This window comes from Podarcis raffonei, chromosome 3 (genome assembly GCF_027172205.1).
Source record: "Podarcis raffonei isolate rPodRaf1 chromosome 3, rPodRaf1.pri, whole genome shotgun sequence".
NCBI classification, from domain to species: Eukaryota; Metazoa; Chordata; class Lepidosauria; order Squamata; family Lacertidae; genus Podarcis; species Podarcis raffonei.
The window spans coordinates 117,846,228-117,852,371 of NC_070604.1; the positions used below are offsets into that span (position 1 = coordinate 117,846,228).

At 43.8% G+C, this 6,144-nt stretch overlaps 1 long non-coding RNA gene across 1 annotated transcript; it reads left to right on the forward strand.

The window, feature by feature from the left end:
• The first annotated feature begins 463 nt into the window (after window positions 1-463).
• LOC128411406 (uncharacterized) lies at window positions 464-4,209 on the forward strand. Its single transcript, XR_008329793.1, has 2 exons — window positions 464-644; window positions 3,946-4,209. It is a non-coding gene; the product is annotated as an uncharacterized LOC128411406 (long non-coding RNA).
• Window positions 4,210-6,144: the final 1,935 nt, after the last annotated feature.

A 6,144-nucleotide genomic window follows, 5' to 3' on the forward strand; every position in this document is an offset into this window, starting at 1 on the left:
GCCCAAACTATCTTCTGGACTTTCTGATTCCTAATGTTCCACTTCGCTCACTGGTATCTTCTGATAGGGCACTTTTACCCTTTGGTGCTTCGCTGATATTGTTGCATGAATGTGGGCTTTTAATTCCCTACTCCACCGCAGTGCAGTTCATAACCATTTAAATAAATGCCCCCAACTCCTATCTTATTGCATATACTATTTGACAACTGCATAAAGCCGTCAGATTAAGATGTTTGGGGTGATGCATTTATTCTTGGTCCTCCACTGTGTTGCAAAGGATCACCATGACAATAATTGCCCAATAATCAGCAAATACTCCCACATGATTTACTATCCAGGTGGGGTTTTGACAGATGTTGCAGGATGTTTGCCCTGCGGCTATTTATTCCACAACTGAGGAGTTTACTGATCATAAATTCACTGGCCCACTGCCACAAAATTCTGTATAAATAAAGGCTTTCTGCAATCTCGTCCTTCAACCATTTTTCAGACTTGCTCTTCTCTCCTGCAATTCTGAGATCCCAGCCAATTGTGCACCATGAAGACTGCTTTCATGCTCTTCGCTTTGGCCTTCTTGGTTTTCCAGGCAACTGCTAAGCCAAATCCTGATGTTTTAGCAGAAGATGATGCCCAAATGCCAGCGGGTGAGTAGAATTAAGCAAAAACTTATCCCTCCCCCCTTTCTCTTTCTTTCCCCTCCTCTTGCAATAGTGTGTCCATATCATTGTGGTTCCTTCACCTTTCCAATTTGTTTCTTTTCTCATGCCCTCAATCTCCTGCATCTGCTGGCTACTACCACTAGGTCTAGAGTTGAAGGGCATCATGCAAGGTCCCACAGATTCTTACATTAGCTGTTTCCAGAATCCTGTCTCTTCACCCAGCCAAAAGTCAGTTGATTTGCACACAAGAAGACACAGTATATACACAAGAGCAATTTGGCCACCACTTTTGTTTAGACGTATCAGCATCACTATTGGTTCTGAAGGAAAGATGCTGCCACTTTCTAACTTCTCAGTCGCTCACCAAACACCCAGGATGTGCCTTGCAACCACATCCTGAATGTCAGATATGAGCCCTAAAGCCTTTGAGAGAGCTACAGAGGTTACAGGATGACATGTGTTATCTAAAACGGGTCTTGGGAGCCTTTGGCCCATGGGTCAAATTAGACCCATCAGGGATTCTAATTTGGCCCCAAAGTCTGTTTTCATCCAGTCACGGCCACCTGCCCCACACCTGACTTCATATAACATTAGGTGTGGGGCAAGTAAAGCTGCAGTGGCAAATGAACAACTAGGAATCTGGTCCTGATTTTATCTCTACAAGCGAGGACTTCAGCACCCTTTAGTTTTTGCACCAAATGCAAACCCCATTGGGATTAGTTGCACTTGAGAGCTCCTGGTCAGAGCCACCAAGTAAAGAGAACGCCTGAAAGGAGGGGCTTGCTTTCTGGCCTGCTTTCAACAGGAATCTTTGTAGCCATGAGCAAGAGACGCGGGTGATGCTGTGGTTTAAACCACTGAGCCTCTTGGGCTTGCCAATCGGAAGGTCAGTGGTTTGAATCCACATGACAGGGTGAGCTCCTGTTGCTCTGTCCCAGTTAGCAGTTCAAAAGCATATCAGCACAAGTAGATAAACAGGTACCACTGCAGCAGGAAGGTTAACTGTGTTTCCATATGCTGTGGCACTCATCATGGTGTCCCGTTGTGCCAGAAGCAGTTTAGTCTTGCTGGCCACATGATCTGGAAAGCTGTCTGCAGAGAAATGCCAGCTCTCTCAGCCTGAAATGCGACATGAAGGTCACACCCCATAGTCGCCTTTGACTGGACTTAACCGCCCAGGGGTCCTTTACCTTTACCTGTAACCATGGCTTGAATTCAAGCAGAGGAAGCAAAGACTCCAGAGCACGTCTGAGTGTACTTTCAATCCTTCCCTTTAATTTGAATCACCAATGCTTGGTGATGGACAGTTGGCCAGCATCACCTATCTGTCAAAAGTGGTCCAGTTCTCCCTTCGGCAGCACATATACTAAATTAGAACGATACAGAGAAGATTAGCAAAAGTAGTCCAGTTCTGCATGTCAGCCACTGACTGCTGGATCTAGTTTCTTTCATATAGACCCATTCCAATATGGCTTCAGGTTTGGGCATGACTTTGGTCATACTGACGGATGACTTTTATCGGAAGTGATGTGGTTCTAAACCAGAGTTTCACAAACATGGGTCTCCAGCTGTTTTTGGACTACAATTCCCATCTTCCCAAGCCACTGTTTCTGCTAGCTAGGGATGATGGGAGTTGTAGCCCCAAAACAGCTGGAGACCCAAGGTTGGGACACCCTGGTCTACTTTCTTGACTCTCCTTAACTTCTCAGTGGCTTTCAGTACCATGAGAATAGAGGGTTAGGGGCACAACTTTGCAGTGTCTCCACTCCTCTCTTAAGGGCCACCAAGAGGGAATAGAATGGGGATGCTACCATTTAGACCTATAGCACTGACACTGTGCGGTCCCTCAATGTTCCATATTGCCTCCCTTGCTGTTTAACATTTATGTGACACTACTGGGAGATGTTATCCAGAGATCGGGATACCCAGCTCTCTCCCTTCATTCTATCTGAATCAGGAGAAGCTGTGCAGGTGCTGGGTCAGTGTCTTGAGGCAGATGGAGGTCACTAAACAGAAGCTGCATCCTTACAGTTATTTCTTGGATATGAGAATTTGGAAGACAGTTACCATGTTCTGGATAGGGCACCAGACTTCCTGAAGGAGCAAGTGTGCTGCTTGGAGGTGCTCCTTCATTTTAGATGGGCAACGAGTGCGTATGCCCAGTAATCACTGACAGTCTCCCATGTAGACTTTAATGAGTTCTGTGTGGATCTGACCTTGAGAGTGGTCCAGAAGTTGAGGCTGGAACAGAATACTGCAGCCCAGATGCAATGGGGCACCACTGGACAGGAACACATCCTGTACTGGCTGCCAGTGAGAGAACAGATCTGATTCCAGGTGGTGACTAAGAACGATGGAGAAATTTCATTTGGTTAGCAGTTAAAGGTTTAGCTCTCTAATTCACACTTTCCTGGAAAATACACAAATGGAAACACAGCCATCCTTCAAAATTGACACATTACTCAATTTTGTTTTTAAATATTTTTTATAAAGAAAAATGCAAAGATTATTGTCAAATATCTTCTCTCTTTTTTTGGTCCAAATGAAAACATTAATCTAGAGGGGGCAAAGAAAAAGAGAATAACAGAAAATACTGGGGTAAAGCATGTCTAAATAGGCAGATATTAATGAAAATGGCTTGCAACAAGTACCATATTATGTACAACTGCTTTGGGAAAATGTCTGCTTTGCTTGGAAAATATGGGTTTATTAGCTGGTGAATTTTCATGAGGACTTTTTAAAAATAAAATCTGCAAACTAGTATGGAAAGATGGTGAATGGAACTTTGTTTTTTGGGAGGGGGTGGAAAATGGGGACTTCAGAAAAACTGAATTTGACCAACTCACCCAATTCTCTTTGCTGGCAACGAGGCTGAGATCTTGTTCAGAAAGAAACAAGATCACTGACCATGCTGCAGAGTAGCCTTACCAAAACCTGTGCAGATGTTTACAACAGTATAACCAGCAGCACCTGTGTAGAGAAGTGAAAGTCCATGTTATATCATCATTACCATTAATTTTATTTTGGTTAGACACTTTTCTTACCACATAACTCAAAGAGCGGTTTACAGTAAAACCAACCCCCCCCCAAAAAAACAACAATAAAAATAAGAACCAAAGCTAACAAAAAAAAGGTGGGAACATATATTATGCTCTAATTTGGAAAACTTTGCAGAATAGCAGTGTCCGCTATGTTAAAGTGAGATAAGACTAAGCTAAGAAAAAGAGAGGAGAGCTACCTGATAAGCATGTTAAAGGTCTCTTGCCTTTTCTTTTCTTTCCTGCAGAGGATGTTCCCCGCCCAAGAAATGCCATGGTATGCAATGCTATGGGAGGAAATTGCCGCCCCGGATGCTATGCCAATGAGAAGCCTGTTGGGAAATGCTTTGCAAGTATGTATTGCTGTGTGGGATTCCAGTAGAGAGCCTGCTCAAGAGAGATGCAAGGAAGACCAAGAGCGTACGATCGGAACAGAGGAAGAATCCACCTCCCAATCAAGAAGGATTAATGATAAACCTCTCTTTTTTGATTAAAACTGAGTTTGCTTCCAATTCAGTGGCTATCTAGTATTTTATTTTTCCTCAAAGCATTTGATCACTTCTAGTTATCACTAGCACTAAACTACCATTGTTGCTGTAACTACTACTACAAACTCCCCCCGTGCCCCCAATTATCTGAAACAGTCACTGATTTCTTGATTTGATTTATTATACAGTGGTACCTCTGGATGCGAACGGGATCCGTGCCGGAGCCCCGTTCGCATCTTGAAGCAAACGTAGCTAGCGATGGCACGTCTGCGCGCGCACGCGTCAAATTTAGCCTCTTTTGCGCATGACGTCATTTTGAGCATCTGCGCATGCACAAGCGGCGAAACCCAGAAGTAATGCGCGCCGTTACTTCTAGGTTGCCACAGAGTGCAACTCGAACGCGCTCATCCCGAAGCACATTCAACGCGAGGTATGACTGTATTTCTATGCCACTTTTCACTCAGAGGAATCACAAAAAGATAATAAATAAGCAACAACAACAACAACAACATTTATTATTTATATACTGTCAGTTTGACTGGGTTGTCCCAGCCACTCTGAGCAGCTTCCAACAAACTGAAACATGGTGAGACATCAAACATTAAAAAACTTCCCTATGCAGGGAAATAATATATTGCAAGCTGATAATGGAATGTGACAAATATCATTTAAATCATACAGAACATTCAACAAATCATCAGTAAAACAACTACAGGCTATAAAGCACTATTAGCAAAGCAACAAAAAAAAAAAAAAGCAAAGCAGCACAATTACAACAAAAGTTATATTGTGAGATTCACAAAGTATTACAGCATTCATAACCAATAAAGCAATCTTAACAACGAGGAAAAAATAGCAACGAAAAAATAAACTAAGCACTGTTGAATTCATACGCTCTTCTGTCAGAATTCAAGCCTATATCGGGAGTAACTGGCAACACTCCCAGGCACCCGGCTTGGTCTCCTGTTGACCTCCCTGGCTGCATTCCCCAGCAAGATCCAGGCTAGGTCGCGATAGGTGATTCTTCTCAGCGTGAGAAGAACACACCCCCTCTCTCCTGCTCTCCCGTCAGGGAAAAGGAGATAGAAAGAAACGTGTTTATATGGTTTTATTTCTGTCTTTCCAGCATTACAGAAAACATGATTGCTCTCTTCAAGCTCCAGCAGTCGAGAGAGAAACACCTCCTGTACTTCCTGTACAAGAGCAAGAGGAAGAGCTCATATTACACTCTGAGCTAATTCCGGGGCATTGCCCTGTGAATTGACTGTCCCTCTGTTTCCCACGGAACAGTCCCAACATTCCATCATGTGATGTTTTCAAGCTAGCAGTTTGCAGCTGCATTGCTTCTATATCGTAACATTCTCAACTCTCATGACTCATTAAAATACACATCTTTAAAAATGTTTGTTTAGGTGTTTCTATACCACTATATCATAAAATAAAACATGGTAGGACTCAACCCAATGCCTTCAAGTTACAAGACAAGAGAACTCGACTAAGCATTATTTCTGAGAGCAAGAGCAGTTCAACAGTGGAACGGTCTCCCTTGGGAGATAGTGGACACTCCTTCCTTTAAGGTTTTCAAGCAGAGGTTGGATGGCCACCTGTCATGGATGCTTCAGCTGAGATTCCTGCACTGCAGGGGGTGGGACTAGCTGACCCTCGGGGTCCCTTCTGACTCTACAATTCTATGATTCTATAAAGATAAATTCCAGGTAGTGGGGGTGAAAGTTGTCAGGAGCTCGGCCTACACTTGAGTAGAACCCTGGCAGAGACACATGCCCGACTGGTAAGTTCTCTCCCTCCTGGTCGATCGATTGGGAGATTCAAAAGCTTTCTTCAGCCCAAACATCACAGCGACCAATGCCAACAGACACCAGCACAAGACACTCTACTGTTGGAGGAAGGGGGGTGCAGGCTACCCCAAGTGTTATCACGGGGTGGGGGGTGACAAAATGA